Source organism: Narcine bancroftii, chromosome 13 (genome assembly GCF_036971445.1).
Source record: "Narcine bancroftii isolate sNarBan1 chromosome 13, sNarBan1.hap1, whole genome shotgun sequence".
In the NCBI taxonomy this organism is placed as follows: domain Eukaryota; kingdom Metazoa; phylum Chordata; class Chondrichthyes; order Torpediniformes; family Narcinidae; genus Narcine; species Narcine bancroftii.
The window spans coordinates 90,501,399-90,521,191 of record NC_091481.1 but is presented as its reverse complement, the minus strand read 5'-3'; positions in this window follow the sequence as shown (position 1 = coordinate 90,521,191).

Below are 19,793 nucleotides of genomic sequence, written 5' to 3'. Positions count from 1 at the left end.
ACAAAGGCAGGGAATCAGAGGCGGGGAATCTGAGGCAGGGAATCAGATGCGGGGAATCAGAGGCGGGGAATCAGAGGCGGGGAATAAGAGGCGGGGAATCAGAGGCGGGGAATCAGAGGCAGGGAATCTGAGGCAGGGAATCTGAGGCAGGGAATCTGAGGCAGGGAATAAGAGGCGGGGAATCAGAGGCGGGGAATCAGAGGCAGGGAATCTGAGGCAGGGAATCTGAGGCGGGGAATCAGAGGCGGGGAATAAGAGGCGGGGAATCAGAGGCGGGGAATCAGATGCAGGGAATCTGAGGCAGGGAATCTGAGAAAGGGAATCTGAGGCAGGGAATCAGAGGCGGGGAATCAGAGGCGGGGAATCAGTGGCGGGGAATCAGAGGCGGGGAATCAGAGGCGGGGAATCTGAGGCAGGGAATCAGATGCGGGGAATCAGAGGCGGGGAATCAGAGGCGGGGAATAAGAGGCGGGGAATCAGAGGCGGGGAATCAGAGGCAGGGAATCTGAGGCAGGGAATCTGAGGCAGGGAATCTGAGGCAGGGAATAAGAGGCGGGGAATCAGAGGCAGGGAATCAGAGGCATGGAATCAGAGGCGGGTTATCAGAGGGGGCAAATGAGATGTGGGAAACTAGATGCAGAGAAAGAGGCACCGAAATTGAGGAAGGCAAAGAGAGGCAGGGTATCAGAGGCAGGGAATTAGAGGCGGGGAATCAGAGATACGGAAAGAGAGGCGTGGAATCAGTGGCGCGGAATCAGAGGCAGGGAATCAGAGGCAGGGAATCAGAGGCAGGGAATCAGAGGCAGGGAATCAGAGGCAGGGAATCAGAGGCGGGGAATCAGAGGCGGGGAATCAGAGGCGGGGAATCAGAGGCGGGGAATCTGAGGCGGGGAATCTGAGGCGGGGAATCTGAGGCGGGGAATCTGAGGCGGGGAATCTGAGGCGGGGAATCTGAGGCGGGGTATCTGAGGCGGGGAATCGGAGGCAGGGATTCTGAGGCGGGGAATCTCAGGCAGGGACTCTGAGGCGGGGAATCAGAGCCGGGGAATCTGAGGTGGGGAATCAGAGGCGGGGAATCAGAGGTGGGTAAACAGAGGCAGAGAATCAGAGGCGGGGAATCAGAGGCGCGGAATCAGAGGCAGGGAATCAGAGGCAGGGAAAAAGAGGCAGGCAATCAGAGGCAGGCAATCAATGGCAGGGAATCTGAGGCGGGTAATCTGAGGCGGGGAATCTGAGGTGGGGAATCTGAGGCGGGGAATCTGAGGCGGGGAATCTGAGGCGGGGAATCTGAGGCGGAGAATCTGAGGCGGGGAATCTGAGGCGGGGAATCTGAGGCGGGGAATCTGAGGCGGGGAATCTGAGGCGGGGAATCTGAGGTGGGGAATCTGAGGCGGGGAATCTGAGGCGGGGAATCTGAGGCAGGGAATCTGAGGCGGGGAACCTGAGGCGGGGAATCAGAGGCGGGGAATCAGAGGTGGGGAAACAGAGGCAGGGAATCAGAGGCGGTGAATCAGAGGCTGGGAATCAGAGGCGGGGAATAAGAGGAGGGGAATCAAAGGCGGGGAATCAGAGGCAGGGAATCTGAGGCAGGGAATCTGAGGCAGGGTATCAGAGGCAGAGAATCAGAGGCGGGGAATCAGAGATACGGAAAGAGAGGCGTGGAATCAGAGGCGCGGAATCAGAGGCAGGGAATCAGAGGCAGGGAAAAAGAGGCAGGCAATCAGAGGCAGGCAATCAATGGCAGGGAATCTGAGGCGGGTAATCTGAGGCGGGGAATCTGAGGTGGGGAATCTGAGGCGGGGAATCTGAGGCGGGGAATCAGAGGCGGGGAATCTGAGGCGGAGAATCTGAGGCGGGGTATCTGAGGCGGGGAATCTGAGGCGGGGAATCTGAGGCGGGGAATCTGAGGCGGGGAATCTGAGGCGGGGAATCTGAGGCGGGGAATCTGAGGCGGGGAATCTGAGGCAGGGAATCTGAGGCGGGGAACCTGAGGCGGGGAATCAGAGGCGGGGAATCAGAGGCGGGGAAACAGAGGCAGGGAATCAGAGGCGGTGAATCAGAGGCTGGGAATCAGAGGCGGGGTATAAGAGGAGGGGAATCAAAGGCGGGGAATCAGAGGCAGGGAATCTGAGGCAGGGAATCTGAGGCAGGGAATCTGAGGCAGGAATCAGAGGCAGGGAATCAGAGGCAGGGAATCAGAGGCGGGGAATCAGAGGCAGGGAATCTGAGGCAGGGAATCTGATGCAGCGAATCAGAGCCGGGGAATCTGAGGCAGGGAATCAGATGCGGGGAATCAGAGGCGGGGAATCAGAGGCGGGGAATACGAGTCAGGGAATCAGAGGCGGGGAATCAGAGGCAGGGAATCTGAGGCAGGGAATCTGAGGCAGGGAACCTGAGGCAGGGAACCTGAGGCAGGGACTCAGAGGCGGGGAATCAGTGGCAGGGAATCAGAGGCGGGGAATCAGAGGCGGGGAATCAGCGGGAGGAAAAGCGTTGTGTGGTAAGAGAGGCAGAGAAAGAGGCGCGGAAATAGAGGCAGGGAAAGAGAGGCGGGGAATGAAAGGTGGGGAATCAGAGGCGGGGAAACAGGCGGGTAAACAGAGGCAGGTAAACATAGGTGGATAAATAGAGGCGGGGAAAGAGGCGGGCATAACATAGTGGTTGGAACTTGTGTGTTTAAAATGAGGTACACAAAACAGATCAAACAGTGTTGTTGAAATTGAGGGAGGGAAAGACAGGCACGGAAAGAGTGGAGAGGAAAGAGTGGAGGTGAAAGAGATGCGTCGAGAAAGAGGTGGGCAATCAGAGGCGGGGAATCAGAGGCGGTGAAACAGGTGGGTAAACAGAGGCGGGTAAACATAGGCGGAAAAATAGAGGCGGGGAAAATGATGGGTGAAACATAGTTGTTGGAACTTGTGTGTTGAAAATGAGGTACACAGAACAGATCAAACGGAGTTGTTGAAATTGAGGGAGGGAGAGAGAGGCGCGGAAAGAGTGTAGGGGAAAAAGCGGAGGCGAAAGAGAGGCATACAGACAGAGGTGGGGAATCAGAGGCGGGGAATCAAAGGCGGGGAATCAGAGGCTGGCAATCAGTGGCAGGCAATCAGAGGTGGGGAATCAGAGGCGGGGAATAAGAGGCCGGGAATCAGAGGCGGGGAATCAGAGGCGGGGAATCAGAGGCGGGGAATCAGAGGCATGGAATCAGAGGCGGATTATCAGAGGGGGCAAATGAGATGTGGGAAACTAGATGCAGAGGAAGAGGCACCGAAATAGAGGCAGGCAAAGAGAGGCAGGGTATCAGAGGCAGAGAATCAGAGGCGGGGAATCAGAGATACGGAAAGAGAGGCGTGGAATCAGAGGCGCGCAATCAGAGGCAGGGAATCAGAGGCAGGGAAAAAGAGGCAGGCAATCAGAGGCAGGCAATCAATGGCAGGGAATCTGAGGCGGGTAATCTGAGGCGGGGAATCTGAGGTGGGGAATCTGAGGCGGGGAATCTGAGGCGGGGAATCAGAGGCGGGGAATCAGAGGCGGGGAATCTGAGGCGGAGAATCTGAGGCGGGGTATCTGAGGCGGGGAATCTGAGGTGGGGAATCTGAGGCGGGGAATCTGAGGCGGGGAATCTGAGGCGGGGAATCTGAGGCGGGGAATCTGAGGCGGGGAATCTGAGGCGGGGAATCTGAGGCAGGGAATCTGAGGCGGGGAACCTGAGGCGGGGAATCAGAGGCGGGGAATCAGAGGCGGGGAAACAGAGGCAGGGAATCAGAGGCGGTGAATCAGAGGCTGGGAATCAGAGGCGGGGAATAAGAGGAGGGGAATCAAAGGCGGGGAATCAGAGGCAGGGAATCTGAGGCAGGGAATCTGAGGCAGGGAATCTGAGGCAGGAATCAGAGGCAGGGAATCAGAGGCAGGGAATCAGAGGCGGGGAATCAGAGGCAGGGAATCTGAGGCAGGGAATCTGATGCAGGGAATCAGAGCCGGGGAATCTGAGGCAGGGAATCAGATGCGGGGAATCAGAGGCGGGGAATACGAGTCAGGGAATCAGAGGCGGGGAATCAGAGGCAGGGAATCTGAGGCAGGGAATCTGAGGCAGGGAATCTGAGGCAGGGAACCTGAGGCAGGGAACCTGAGGCAGGGACTCAGAGGCGGGGAATCAGTGGCAGGGAATCAGAGGCGGGGAATCAGAGGCGGGGAATCAGCGGGAGGAAAAGCGTTGTGGGGTAAGAGAGGCAGAGAAAGAGGCGCGGAAATAGAGGCAGGGAAAGAGAGGCGGGGAATGAAAGGTGGGGAATCAGAGGCGGGGAAACAGGCGGGTAAACAGAGGCAGGTAAACATAGGTGGATAAATAGAGGCGGGGAAAGAGGCGGGCATAACATAGTGGTTGGAACTTGTGTGTTTAAAATGAGGTACACAAAACAGATCAAACAGTGTTGTTGAAATTGAGGGAGGGAAAGACAGGCACGGAAAGAGTGGAGAGGAAAGAGTGGAGGTGAAAGAGATGCGTCGAGAAAGAGGTGGGCAATCAGAGGCGGGGAATCAGAGGCGGTGAAACAGGTGGGTAAACAGAGGCGGGTAAACATAGGCGGAAAAATAGAGGCGGGGAAAGTGATGGGTGAAACATAGTGGTTGGAACTTGTGTGTTGAAAATGAGGTACACAGAACAGATCAAACGGTGTTGTTGAAATTGAGGGAGGGAGAGAGAGGCACGGAAAGAGTGTAGGGGAAAAAGCGGAGGCGAAAGAGAGGCATACAGACAGAGGTGGGGAATCAGAGGCGGGGAATCAAAGGCGGGGAATCAGAGGCGGGGAATCAGAGGCGGGGAATCAGAGGCAGGGAATCTGAGTCGGGTAATCTGAGGCGGGGAATCTGAGGCGGGGAATCTGAGGCGGGGAATCTGAGGCGGGGAATCTGAGGTGGGGAATCTGAGGCGGGGAATCTGAGGCGGGGAATCTGAGGCAGGGAATCTGAGGCGGGGAATCTGAGGCGGGGAATCTGAGGCAGGGAATCTGAGGCGGGGAACCTGAGGCGGGGAATCAGAGGCGGGGAATCAGAGGCGGGGAAACAGAGGCAGGGAATCAGAGGCGGTGAATCAGAGGCTGGGAATCAGAGGCGGGGAATAAGAGGAGGGGAATCAATGGCGGGGAATCAGAGGCAGGGAATCTGAGGCAGGGAATCTGAGGCAGGGTATCAGAGGCAGAGAATCAGAGGCGCGGAATCAGAGGCAGGGAATCAGAGGCAGGGAAAAAGAGGCAGGCAATCAGAGGCAGGCAATCAATGGCAGGGAATCTGAGGCGGGGAATCTGAGGCAGGGAATCTGAGGCAGGAATCAGAGGCAGGGAATCAGAGGCAGGGAATCAGAGGCGGGGAATCAGAGGCAGGGAATCTGAGGCAGGGAATCTGATGCAGGGAATCAGAGCCGGGGAATCTGAGGCAGGGAATCAGATGCGGGGAATCAGAGGCGGGGAATCAGAGGCGGGGAATCAGAGGCAGGGAATCTGAGGCAGGGAATCTGAGGCAGGGAACCTGAGGCAGGGACTCAGAGGCGGGGAATCAGTGGCAGGGAATCAGAGGCGGGGAATCAGAGGCGGGGAATCAGCGGGAGGAAAAGCGTTGTGGGGTAAGAGAGGCAGAGAAAGAGGCGCGGAAATAGAGGCAGGGAAAGAGAGGTGGGGAATGAAAGGTGGGGAATCAGAGGCGGGGAAACAGGCGGGTAAACAGAGGCAGGTAAACATAGGTGGATAAATAGAGGCGGGGAAAGAGGCGGGCATAACATAGTGGTTGGAACTTGTGTGTTTAAAATGAGGTACACAAAACAGATCAAACAGTGTTGTTGAAATTGAGGGAGGGAAAGACAGGCACGGAAAGAGTGGAGAGGAAAGAGTGGAGGCGAAAGAGATGCGTCGAGACAGAGGTGGGCAATCAGAGGCGGGGAATCAGAGGCGGGGAAACAGAGGCGGGAAATCAGAGGCGGGGATTCAGAGGCGGGGATTCAGAGGCTGGGAATCAGAGGCGGGGAATCTGAGGCGGGGAATCAGAGGCGGGGAATCTGAGGCAGTGAATCAGAGGCATGGAATCAGAGGCGGGTTATCAGAGGGGGCAAATGAGATGAGGGAAACTAGATGCAGAGAAAGAGGCACGGAAATAGAGGCAGGCAAAGAGAGGCAGGGTATCAGAGGCAGGGAATCAGAGGCGGGGAATCAGAGACAAGGAAAGAGAGGCGTGGAATCAGAGGTGCGGAATCAGAGGCAGGGAATCTGAGGCGGGGAATCTGAGGCGGGGAATCTGAGGCGGGGAATCTGAGGCGGGGAATCTGAGGCGGGGAATCTGAGGCGGGGAATCTGAGGCGGGGAATCTGAGGCGGGGAATCTGAGGCGGGGAATCTGAGGCGGGGAATCTGATGCGGGGAATCTGAGGCGGGGAATCTGAGGCGGGGAATCTGAGGCGGGGAATCTGAGGCAGGGAATCTGAGGTAGTGAATCTGAGGCGGGGAATCAGAGGTGGGGAATCAGAGGCGGGGAAACAGAGGCAGGGAATCAGAGGCGGGGAATCAGAGGCTGGGAATCAGAGGCGGGGAATAAGAGGCGGGGAATCAAAGGCAGGGAATCAGAGGCAGGGAATCAGAGGCAGGGAATCAGAGGCAGGGAATCAGACCCGGGGAATCTGAGGCAGGGAATCAGATGCGGGGAATCAGAGGCGGGGAATCTGAGGCGGGGAATCTCAGGCGGGGATTCTGAGGCGGGGAATCTGAGGCGGGGAATCTGAGGCGGGGAATCTGAGGCGGGGAATAAGAGGCGGGGAATCAGAGGCGGGGATTCAGAGGCCGGGAGTCAGAGGCATGGAATCAGAGGCGGGGAATCAGAGATACGGAAAGAGAGGCGTGGAATCAGAGGCACGGAATCAGAGGCAGGGAATCAGAGGCAGGGAATCAGAGGCAGGGAATCAGAGGCAGGGAATCAGAGGCAGGGAATCAGAGGCGGGGAATCTGAGGCGGGGAATCTGAGGCTGGGAATCTGAGGCTGGAAATCTGAGGCGGGGAATCTGAGACGGATAATCTGAGGCGGGGAATCTGAGGCGGGGAATCTGAGGCGGGGAATCTGAGGCGGGGAATCTGAGGTGGGGAATCTGAGGCGGGGAATCTGAGGCGGGGAATCTGAGGCGGGGAATCTGAGGCGGGGAATCTGAGGCGGGGAATCTGAGGCGGGGAATCAGAGGCGGGGAATCAGAGGCGGGGAAACAGAGGCGGGGAATCAGAGGCGGGGAATCAGAGGCTGGGAATCAGAGGCGGGGAATAAGAGGCGGGGAATCAAAGGCAGGGAATCAGAGGCAGGGAATCTGAGGCAGGGAATCTGAGGCAGGGAATCTGAGGCAGGGAATCTGAGGCAGGAATCAGAGGCGGGGAATCAGAGGCAGGGAATCAGAGGCGGGGAATCAGAGGCAGGGAATCTGAGGCAGGGAATCTAATGCAGGGAATCAGACCCGGGGAATCTGAGGCAGGGAATCAGATGCGGGGAATCAGAGGCGGGGAATCAGAGGCGGGGAATAAGAGGCAGGGGTTCAGAGGCGGGGAATCAGAGGCAGGGAATCTCAGGCAGGGAATCAGAGGCGGAGAATCAGAGGCAGGGAATCAGAGGCATGGAATCAGAGGCGGGTTATCAGAGGGGGCAAATGAGATGTGGGAAACTAGATGCAGAGAAAGAGGCACCGAAATTGAGGAAGGCAAAGAGAGGCAGGGTATCAGAGGCAGGGAATCAGAGGCAGGGAATCAGAGGCAGGGAATCTGAGGCGGGGAATCAGAGGCGGGGAATCAGAGGTGGGGAAACAGAGGCAGGGAATCAGAGGCGGGGAATCAGAGGCGGGGAATCAGAGGCGGGGAATAAGAGGCGGGGTATCAGAGTCGGGGAATCAGAGGCAGAGAATCAGAGGCGGGGAATCAGAGGCAGGGAATCAGAGGCGGGGAATCAGAGGCAGGGAATCTGAGGCAGGGAATCTAATGCAGGGAATCAGAGGCGGGGAATAAGAGGCAGGGATTCAGAGGCGGGGAATCAGAGGCAGGGAATCTCAGGCAGGGAATCAGAGGCGGAGAATCAGAGGCGGGGAATCAGAGGCAGGGAATCAGAGGCGGGGAATCAGAGGCGGGGAATCAGAGGCGGGGAATCAGCTGGAGGAAAAGAGATGTGGGGAAAGAGAGGCAGAGAAAGAGGTGCGGAAATAGAGGCAGGGAAAGAGAGGCGGGGAATGAAAGGTGGGGAATCAGAGGCGGGGAAACAGGCGGGTAAACAGTGGCAGGTAAACATAGGTGGATAAATAGAGGCGGGGAAAGAGGCGGGCAAAACATAGTGGTTGGAACTTGTGTGTTTAAAATGAGGTACACAAAACAGATCAAACAGTGTTGTTGAAATTGAGGGAGGGAAAGACAGGCACGGTATGAGTGGAGGGGAAAGAGTGGAGGCGAAAGAGAGGCGTAGAGACAGAGGTGGGGATTCAGAGGCGGGGAATCAGAGGCGGGGAATTAGAGGCGGGCAATCAGTGGCAGGCAATCAGAGGCGGGGAATCAGAGGTGGGGAATAAGAGGCCTGGAATCAGATGCAGGGAATCAGAGGCAGGGAATCTAAGGCAGGGAATCTGAGCCAGAGAATCAGAGCCAGGGAATCTGAGGCGGGGAATCAGAGGTGGGGAATCAGAGGCAGGGAATCAGACGCAGGGAATCAGATGAAGGGAATCAGATGAAGGGAATCTGAGGCAGGGAATCTGAGGCAGGGAAACTGAGGCGGGGAATCTGAGGCGGGGAATCTGAGGCGGGGAATCTGAGGCGGGGAATCTGAGGCGGGGAATCTGAGGCGGGGAATCTGAGGCGGGGAATCTGAGGCGGGGAATCTGAGGCGGGGAATCTGAGGCAGGGAATCTGAGGCGGGGAATCTGAGGCATGGAATCTCAGGCAGGGAATCAGAGCCGGGGAATCTGAGGCGGGGAATCAGACGTGGGGAATCAGATGCCGGGAAACAGAGGCAGGGAATCTGAGGCAGGGAATCAGAGGCAGGGAATCAGAGGCGGGGAATCAGAGGCGGGGAATAAGAGGCGGGGAATCAGAGGCGGGGAATCAGATGCAGGGAATCTGAGGCAGGGAATCTGAGAAAGGGAATCTGAGGCAGGGAATCAGAGGCGGGGAATCAGAGGCGGGGAATCAGTGGCGGGGAATCAGAGGCAGGGAATCAGAGGCGGGGAATCTGAGGCAGGGAATCAGATGCGGGGAATAAGAGGCGGGGAATCAGAGGCGGGGTATCAGAGGCAGGGAATCTGAGGCAGGGAATCTGAGGCAGGGAATCTGAGGCAGGGAATCAGAGGCGGGGAATCAGAGGCAGGGAATCAGAGGCATGGAATCAGAGGCGGGTTATCAGAGGGGGCAAATGAGATGTGGGAAACTAGATGCAGAGAAAGAGGCACCGAAATTGAGGAAGGCAAAGAGAGGCAGGGTATCAGAGGCAGGGAATTAGAGGCGGGGAATCAGAGATACGGAATCAGAGATACGGAAACAGAGGCGTGGAATCAGTGGCGCGGAATCAGAGGCAGGGAATCAGAGGCAGGGAATCAGAGGCAGGGAATCAGAGGCAGGGAATCAGAGGCATGGAATCAGAGGCGGGGAATCTGAGGCGGGGAATCTGAGGCAGGGAATCTAATGCAGGGAATCAGACCCGGGGAATCTGAGGCAGGGAATCAGATGCGGGGAATCAGTGGCAGGGAATCTGAGGCAGGGAATCTGAAGCAGGGAATCTGAGCCAGGGAATCTGAGGCAGGGAATCAGAGGTGGGGAATCAGAGGCGGGGAATCAGAGACGGGGAATCAGAGGCCGGGAATCAGACGCAGGGAATCAAATGAAGGGAATCAGATGAAGGGAATCTGAGGCAGGGAATCTGAGGCAGGGAAACTGAGGCGGGGAATCTGAGGCGGGGAATCTGAGGCGGGGAATCTGAGGCGGGGAATCTGAGGCGGGGAATCTGAGGCGGGGAATCTGAGGCGGGGAATCTGAGGCGGGGAATCTGAGGCGGGGAATCTGAGGCGGGGAATCTGAGGCGGGGAATCTGAGGCAGGGAATCTGAGGCGGGGAATCTGAGGCGGGGAATCTGAGGCATGGAATCTCAGGCAGGGAATCAGAGCCGGGGAATCTGAGGCGGGGAATCAGACGTGGGGAATCAGATGCCGGGAAACAGAGGCAGGGAATCTGAGGCAGGGAATCAGAGGCAGGGAATCAGAGGCGGGGAATCAGAGGCGGGGAATCAGAGGCGGGGAATAAGAGGCGGGGAATCAGAGGCGGGGAATCAGATGCAGGGAATCTGAGGCAGGGAATCTGAGAAAGGGAATCTGAGGCGGGGAATCTGAGGCGGAGAATCTGAGGCGGGGAATCTGAGGCGGGGAATCTGAGGCGGGGAATCTGAGGCGGGGAATCTGAGGCGGGGAATCTGAGGTGGGGAATCTGAGGCGGGGAATCTGAGGCGGGGAATCTGAGGCAGGGAATCTGAGGCGGGGAACCTGAGGCGGGGAATCAGAGGCGGGGAATCAGAGGTGGGGAAACAGAGGCAGGGAATCAGAGGCGGTGAATCAGAGGCTGGGAATCAGAGGCGGGGAATAAGAGGAGGGGAATCAAAGGCGGGGAATCAGAGGCAGGGAATCTGAGGCAGGGAATCTGAGGCAGGGTATCAGAGGCAGAGAATCAGAGGCGGGGAATCAGAGATACGGAAAGAGAGGCGTGGAATCAGAGGCGCGGAATCAGAGGCAGGGAATCAGAGGCAGGGAAAAAGAGGCAGGCAATCAGAGGCAGGCAATCAATGGCAGGGAATCTGAGGCGGGTAATCTGAGGCGGGGAATCTGAGGTGGGGAATCTGAGGCGGGGAATCTGAGGCGGGGAATCTGAGGCGGGGAATCTGAGGCGGAGAATCTGAGGCGGGGTATCTGAGGCGGGGAATCTGAGGCGGGGAATCTGAGGCGAGGAATCTGAGGCGGGGAATCTGAGGCGGGGAATCTGAGGCGGGGAATCTGAGGCGGGGAATCTGAGGCAGGGAATCTGAGGCGGGGAACCTGAGGCGGGGAATCAGAGGCGGGGAATCAGAGGCGGGGAAACAGAGGCAGGGAATCAGAGGCGGTGAATCAGAGGCTGGGAATCAGAGGCGGGGAATAAGAGGAGGGGAATCAAAGGCGGGGAATCAGAGGCAGGGAATCTGAGGCAGGGAATCTGAGGCAGGGAATCTGAGGCAGGAATCAGAGACAGGGAATCAGAGGCAGGGAATCAGAGGCGTGGAATCAGAGGCAGGGAATCTGAGGCAGGGAATCTGATGCAGGGAATCAGAGCCGGGGAATCTGAGGCAGGGAATCAGATGCGGGGAATCAGAGGCGGGGAATCAGAGGCGGGGAATACGAGTCGGGGAATCAGAGGCGGGGAATCAGAGGCAGGGAATCTGAGGCGGGGAATCAGAGGCGGGGAATCAGCGGGAGGGAATCAGAGGCGGGGAATCAGAGGCGGGGAATCAGCGGGAGGAAAAGCGTTGTGGGGTAAGAGAGGCAGAGAAAGAGGCGCGGAAATAGAGGCAGGGAAAGAGAGGCGGGGAATGAAAGGTGGGGAATCAGAGGCGGGGAAACAGGCGGGTAAACAGAGGCAGGTAAACATAGGTGGATAAATAGAGGCGGGGAAAGAGGCGGGCATAACATAGTGGTTGGAACTTGTGTGTTTAAAATGAGGTACACAAAACAGATCAAACAGTGTTGTTGAAATTGAGGGAGGGAAAGACAGGCACGGAAAGAGTGGAGAGGAAAGAGTGGAGGTGAAAGAGATGCGTCGAGAAAGAGGTGGGCAATCAGAGGCGGGGAATCAGAGGCGGTGAAACAGGTTGGTAAACAGAGGCGGGTAAACATAGGCGGAAAAATAGAGGCGGGGAAAATGATGGGTGAAACATAGTGGTTGGAACTTGTGTGTTGAAAATGAGGTACACAGAACAGATCAAACGGAGTTGTTGAAATTGAGGGAGGGAGAGAGAGGCACGGAAAGAGTGTAGGGGAAAAAGCGGAGGCGAAAGAGAGGCATACAGACAGAGGTGGGGAATCAGTGGTGGGGAATCAAAGGCGGGGAATCAGAGGCTGGCAATCAGTGGCAGGCAATCAGAAGTGGGGAATCAGAGGCGGGGAATCAGAGGTGGGTAAACAGAGGCAGGGAATCAGAGGCGGGGAATCTGAGGCGGGTAATCTGAGGCGGGGAATCTGAGGTGGGGAATCTGAGGCGGGGAATCTGAGGCGGGGAATCTGAGGCGGGGAATCTGTGGCGGAGAATCTGAGGCGGGGAATCTGAGGCGGGGAATCTGAGGCGGGGAATCTGAGGCGGGGAATCTGAGGCGGGGAATCTGAGGTGGGGAATCTGAGGCGGGGAATCTGAGGCGGGGAATCTGAGGCAGGGAATCTGAGGCGGGGAACCTGAGGCGGGGAATCAGAGGCGGGGAATCAGAGGCGGGGAAACAGAGGCAGGGAATCAGAGGCGGTGAATCAGAGGCTGGGAATCAGAGGCGGGGAATAAGAGGAGGGGAATCAAAGGCGGGGAATCAGAGGCAGGGAATCTGAGGCAGGGAATCTGAGGCAGGGTATCAGAGGCAGAGAATCAGAGGCGGGGAATCAGAGATACGGAAAGAGAGGCGTGGAATCAGAGGCGCGGAATCAGAGGCAGGGAATCAGAGGCAGGGAAAAAGAGGCAGGCAATCAGAGGCAGGCAATCAATGGCAGGGAATCTGAGGCGGGTAATCTGAGGCGGGGAATCTGAGGTGGGGAATCTGAGGCGGGGAATCTGAGGCGGGGAATCTGAGGTGGGGAATCTGAGGCGGAGAATCTGAGGCGGGGAATCTGAGGCGGGGAATCTGAGGCGGGGAATCTGAGGCGGGGAATCTGAGGCGGGGAATCTGAGGCGGGGAATCTGAGGCGGGGAATCTGAGGCGGGGAATCTGAGGCAGGGAATCTGAGGCGGGGAACCTGAGGCGGGGAATCAGAGGCGGGGAATCAGAGGCGGGGAAACAGAGGCAGGGAATCAGAGGCGGTGAATCAGAGGCTGGGAATCAGAGGCGGGGAATAAGAGGAGGGGAATCAAAGGCGGGGAATCAGAGGCAGGGAATCTGAGGCAGGGAATCTGAGGCAGGGAATCTGAGGCAGGAATCAGAGGCAGGGAATCAGAGGCAGGGAATCAGAGGCGGGGAATCAGAGGCAGGGAATCTGAGGCAGGGAATCTGATGCAGGGAATCAGAGCCGGGGAATCTGAGGCAGGGAATCAGATGCGGGGAATCAGAGGCGGGGAATCAGAGGCGGGGAATACGAGTCGGGGAATCAGAGGCGGGGAATCAGAGGCAGGGAATCTGAGGCAGGGAATCTGAGGCAGGGAACCTGAGGCAGGGACTCAGAGGCGGGGAATCAGTGGCAGGGAATCAGAGGCGGGGAATCAGAGGCGGGGAATCAGCGGGAGGAAAAGCGTTGTGGGGTAAGAGAGGCAGAGAAAGAGGCGCGGAAATAGAGGCAGGGAAAGAGAGGCGGGGAATGAAAGGTGGGGAATCAGAGGCGGGGAAACAGGCGGGTAAACAGAGGCAGGTAAACATAGGTGGATAAATAGAGGCGGGGAAAGAGGCGGGCATAACATAGTGGTTGGAACTTGTATGTTTAAAATGAGGTACACAAAACAGATCAAACAGTGTTGTTGAAATTGAGGGAGGGAAAGACAGGCACGGAAAGAGTGGAGAGGAAAGAGTGGAGGCGAAAGAGATGCGTCGAGACAGAGGTGGGCAATCAGAGGCGGGGAATCAGAGGCGGTGAAACAGGTGGGTAAACAGAGGCGGGTAAACATAGGCGGAAAAATAGAGGCGGGGAAAATGATGGGTGAAACATAGTGGTTGGAACTTGTGTGTTGAAAATGAGGTACACAGAACAGATCACACGGAGTTGTTGAAATTGAGGGAGGGAGAGAGAGGCACGGAAAGAGTGTAGGGGAAAAAGCGGAGGCGAAAGAGAGGCATACAGACAGAGGTGGGGAATCAGAGGCGGGGAATCAAAGGCGGGGAATCAGAGGCTGGCAATCAGTGGCAGGCAATCAGAAGTGGGGAATCAGAGGCGGGGAATCAGAGGCGGGGAAACAGAGGCGGGAAATCAGAGGCGGGGATTCAGAGGCGGGGATTCAGAGGCTGGGAATCAGAGGCGGGGAATCAGAGGCGGGGAATCAGAGGCGGGGAATCGGAGGCAGGGAATCTGAGGCAGGGAATCTGAGGCAGAGAATCTGAGGCGGTGAATCTGAGACAAGGAAAGAGAGGCGTGGAATCAGAGGTGCGGAATCAGAGGCAGGGAATCAGAGGCAGGGAATCAGAGGCAGGGAATCAGAGGCAGGGAATCTGAGGCAGGGAATCTGAGGCAGGGAATCTGAGGCAGGGAATCTGAGGCATGGAATCTGAGGCAGGGAATCAGAGGCAGGGAATCTGAGGCAGGGAATCTGAGGCAGGGAATCAGAGCCGGGGAATCTGAGGCGGTGAATCAGACGCGGGGAATCAGAGGCGGGGAAACAGAGGCAGGGAATCAGATGAAGGGAATCAGATGATGGGAATCTGAGGCAGGGAATCTGAGGCAGGGAATCCGAGGCAGGGAATCCGAGGCAGGGAATCTGAGGTGGGGAATCTGAGGCGGGGAATCTGAGGCGGGGAATCTGAGACGGGGAATCTGAGGCGGGGAATCTGAGGTGGGGAATCTGAGGCGGGGAATCTGAGGCAGGGAATCTGAGGCGGGGAATCTGAGGCAGGGAATCTGAGGCGGGGTATCTGAGGCATGGAATCTCAGGCAGGGAATCAGAGCCGGGGAATCTGAGGCGGGGAATCAGACGTGGAGAATCAGAGGCGGGGAAACAGAGGCAGGGAATCTGAGGCAAGGAATCTGAGGCAGGGAATCTGAGGCAGGGAATCAGAGGCGGGGAATCAGAGGTGGGGAATCAGAGGCGGGGAATCAGAGGCATGGAATCAGAGGCGGGTTATCAGAGGGGGCAAATGAGATGTGGGAAACTAGATGCAGAGAAAGAGGCATGGAAATAGAGGCAGGCAAAGAGAGGCAGGGTATCTGAGGCAGGGAATCTGAGGCGGGGAATCTGAGGCAGGGAATCTGAGGCTGGGAATCTGAGGCAGGGAATCTCAGGCAGGGAATCAGAGCCGGGGAATCTGACGCGGGGACTCAGAGGCAGGGAATCATAGGCAGGGAATCTGAGGCAGGGAATCTGAGGCAGGGAATCAGAGCCGGGGAATCTGAGGCGGGGAATCAGAGGCGGGGAATCAGAGGCGGGGAATCAGAGGCAGGGAATCAGAGGCGGGGAATCAGAGGCGGGGAATCAGAGGCGGGGAATAAGAGGCGGGGAATCAGAGGCGGGGAATCAGAGGCGGGGAATCAGATGCAGGGATTCTGAGGCAGGGAATCTGAGAAAGGGAATCTGAGGCAGGGAATCAGAGGCGGGGAATCAGAGGCGGGGAATCAGAGGCGGGGAATCAGAGGCATGGAATCAGAGGCGGGTTATCAGAGGGGGCAAATGAGATGTGGGAAACTAGATGCAGAGAAAGAGGCACCGAAATAGAGGCAGGCAAATAGAGGCAGGGTATCAGAGGCAGGGAATCAGAGGCGGGGAATCAGAGATACGGAAAGAGAGGCGTGGAATCAAAGGCGCGGAATCAGAGGCAGGGAATCAGAGGCAGGGAATCAGAGGCAGGGAATCAGAGGCAGGGAATCAGAGGCAGGGAATCAGAAGCAGGCAATCAGAGGCAAAGAATCTGAGGCGGGGAATCTGAGGCGGGGAATCTGAGGCGGGGAATCTGAGGCGGGGAATCTGAGGCGGGGAATCTGAGGCGGGGAATCTGAGGCGGGGAATCTGAGGCGGGGAATCTGAGGCGGGGAATCTGAGGCGGGGAATCTGAGGCGGGGAATCTGAGGCGGGGAATCTGAGGCGGGGAATCTGAGGCGGGGAATCTGAGGCGGGGAATCTGAGGCGGGGAATCTGAGGCGGGGAATCTGAGGCAGGGAATCTGAGGTGTTGAATCTGAGGCGGGGAATCAGAGGTGGGGAATCAGAGGCGGGGAAACAGAGGCAGGGAATCAGAGGCGGGGAATCAGAGGCTGGGAATCAGAGGCGGGGAATAAGAGGCGGGGAATCAAAGGCAGGGAATCAGAGGCAGGGAATCTGAGGCAGGGAATCGGAGGCAGGGAATCTGAGGCAGGAATCAGAGGCGGGGAATCTGAGGCAGGGAATCAGATGCGGGGAATCAGAGGCGGGGAATCTGAGGCGGGGAATCTGAGGCGGGGAATCTGAGGCGGGGATTCTGAGGCGGGGAATCAGAGGCCGGGAGTCAGAGGCAGGGAATCAGAGGCGGGGAATCAGAGATACGGAAAGAGAGGCGTGGGATCAGAGGCACGGAATCAGAGGCAGGGAATCAGAGGCAGGGAATCAGAGGCAGGGAATCAGAGGCAGGGAATCTGAGGCGGGGAATCTGAGGCAGGGAATCTGAGGCGGGGAATCTGAGGCTGGGAATCTGAGGCGGGGAATTTGAGGCGGGGAATCTGAGGCGGGGAATCTGAGGCGGGGAATCTGAGGCGGGGAATCTGAGGCGGGGAATCAGAGGCGGGGAATCAGAGGCGGGGAATAAGAGGCGGGGAATCAAAGGCAGGGAATCAGAGGCAGGGAATCTGAGGCAGGGAATCTGAGGCAGGGAATCTGAGGCAGGAATCAGAGGCGGGGAATCAGAGGCAGGGAATCAGAGGCGGGGAATCAGAGGCAGGGAATCTGAGGCAGGGAATCTAATGCAGGGAATCAGACCCGGGGAATCTGAGGCAGGGAATCAGATGCGGGGAATCAGAGGCGGGGAATCAGAGGCGAGGAATAAGAGGCAGGGGTTCAGAGGCGGGGAATCAGAGGCAGGGAATCTCAGGCAGGGAATCAGAGGCGGAGAATCAGAGGCAGGGAATCAGAGGCATGGAATCAGAGGCGGGTTATCAGAGGGGGCAAATGAGATGTGGGAAACTAGATGCAGAGAAAGAGGCACCGAAATTGAGGAAGGCAAAGAGAGGCAGGGTATCAGAGGCAGGGAATTAGAGGCGGGGAATCAGAGGCAGGGAATCTGAGGCAGGGAATCAGAGGCAGGGAATCAGAGGTGGGGAAACAGAGGCAGGGAATCAGAGGCGGGGAATCAGAGGCGGGGAATCAGAGGCGGGGAATAAGAGGCGGGGAATCAGAGTCGGGGAATCAGAGGCAGGGAATCTGAGGCAGGGAATCTGAGGCAGGGAATCTGAGGCAGAGAATCAGAGGCGGGGAATCAGAGGCAGGGAATCAGCTGGAGGAAAAGAGATGTGGGGAAAGAGAGGCAGAGAAAGAGGTGCGGAAATAGAGGCAGGGAAAGAGAGGCGGGGAATGAAAGGTGGGGAATCAGAGGCAGGGAATCAGAGGCGCGGATTCAGAGGCAGGGAATCAGAGGCGGGGAATCAGAGGCGGGGAATCAGAGGCGGGGAATCAGAGGTGGGGAATCAGAGGTGGGGAAACAGAGGCAGGGAATCAGAGACGGGGAATCAGAGGCGGGGAATCAGAGGCGGGGAATAAGAGGCGGGGAATCTGAGCCAGAGAATCAGAGCCAGGGAATCTGAGGCGGGGAATCAGAGGTGGGGAATCAGAGGCAGGGAATCAGACGCAGGGAATCAAATGAAGGGAATCAGATGAAGGGAATCTGAGGCAGGGAATCTGAGGCGGGAAACTGAGGCGGGGAATCTGAGGCGGGGAATCTGAGGCGGGGAATCTGAGGCGGGGAATCTGAGGCGGGGAATCTGAGGCGGGGAATCTGAGGCGGGGAATCTGAGGCGGGGAATCTGAGGCGGGGAATCTGAGGCGGGGAATCTGAGGCGGGGAATCTGAGGCAGGGAATCTGAGGCGGGGAATCTGAGGCATGGAATCTCAGGCAGGGAATCAGAGCCGGGGAATCTGAGGCGGGGAATCAGACGTGGGGAATCAGATGCCGGGAAACAGAGGCAGGGAATCTGAGGCAAGGAATCTGAGGCAAGGAATCTGAGGCAGGGAATCTGAGGCAGGGAATCAGAGGCAGGGAATCAGAGGTGGGGAATCAGAGGCAGGGAATCTGAGGCAGGGAATCAGAGGCGGGGAATCTGAGGCGGGGAATCTGAGGCGGGGAATCTGAGGCGGGGAATCTGAGGCGGGGAATCTGAGGCGGGGAATCTGAGGCGGGGAATCAGAGGCGGGGAATCAGAGGCGGGTAAACAGAGGCAGGGAATCAGAGGCGGGGAATCAGAGGCTGGGAATCAGAGGCGGGGAATAAGAGGCGTGGAATCAAAGGCAGGGAATCAGAGGCAGGAAATCTGAGGCAGGGAATCTGAGGCAGGGAATCTGAGGCAGGAATCAGAGGCGGGGAATCAGAGGCAGGGAATCAGAGGCGGGGAATCAGAGGCAGGGAATCTGAGGCAGGGAATCTAATGCAGGGAATCAGACCCGGGGAATCTGAGGCAGGGAATCAGATGCGGGGAATCAGATGCGGGGAATCAGAGGCGGGGAATAAGAGGCGGGGAATCAGAGGCGAGGAATCAGAGGCAGGGAATCTGAGGCAGGGAATCTGAGGCAGGGAATCTGAGGCAGGGAATCAGAGGCGGCGAATCAGAGGCAGGGAATCAGAGGCATGGAATCAGAGGCGGGTTATCAGAGGGGGCAAATGAGATGTGCGAAACTAGATGCAGAGAAGAGGCACCGACATTGAGGAAGGCAAAGAGAGGCAGGGTATCAGAGGCAGGGAATTAGAGGCGGGGAATCAGAGCTACGGAAATAGAGGCGTGGAATCAGAGGCGTGGAATCAGAGGCAGGGAATCAGAGGCAGGGAATCAGAGGCAGGGAATCAGAGGCAGGGAATCAGAGGCAGGGAATCAGAGGCGGGGAATCTGAGGCGGGGAATCAGAGGCGGGGAATCTGAGGCGGGGAATCTGAGGCGGGGAATCTGAGGCGGGGAATCTGAGGCGGGGAATCTGAGGCGGGGAAACTTAGGCGGGGAATCTGAGGCGGGGAATCTGAGGCGGGGAATCTGAGGCGGGGAATCTGAGGCGGGGAATCGGAGGCAGGGAATCTGAGGCGGGGAATCTGAGGCAGGGAATCTGAGGCGGGGAATCAGAGCCGGGGAATCTGAGGCGGGGAATCAGAGGTGGGGAATCAGAGGTGGGGAAACAGAGGCAGGGAATCAGAGGCGGGGAATCAGAGGCGGGGAATCAGAGGCGGGGAATAAGAGGCGGGGAATCAGAGTCGGGGAATCAGAGGCAGGGAATCTGAGGCAGGGAATCTGAGGCAGGGAATCTGAGGCAGGGAATCAGAGGCAGGGAATCAGAGGCAGGCAATCAGAGGCAGGGAATCTGAGGCAGGGAATCTGAGGCATGGAATCTGAGGCAGGGAATCAGAGGCAGGGAATCTGAGGCAGGGAATCTGAGGCAGGGAATCAGAGCCGGGGAATCTGAGGCGGGGAATCAGACGCGGGGAATCAGAGGCGGGGAAACAGAGCCAGGGAATCAGATGAAGGGAATCAGATGAAGGGAATCTGAGGCAGGGAATCTGAGGCAGGGAATCCGAGGCAGGGAATCTGAGGTGGGGAATCTGAGGCGGGGAATCTGAGGCGGGGAATCTGAGACGGGGAATCTGAGGCTGGGAATCTGAGGCGGGGAATCTGAGGCGGGGAATCTGAGGCGGGGAATCTGAGGCAGGGAATCTGAGGCGGGGTATCTGAGGCATGG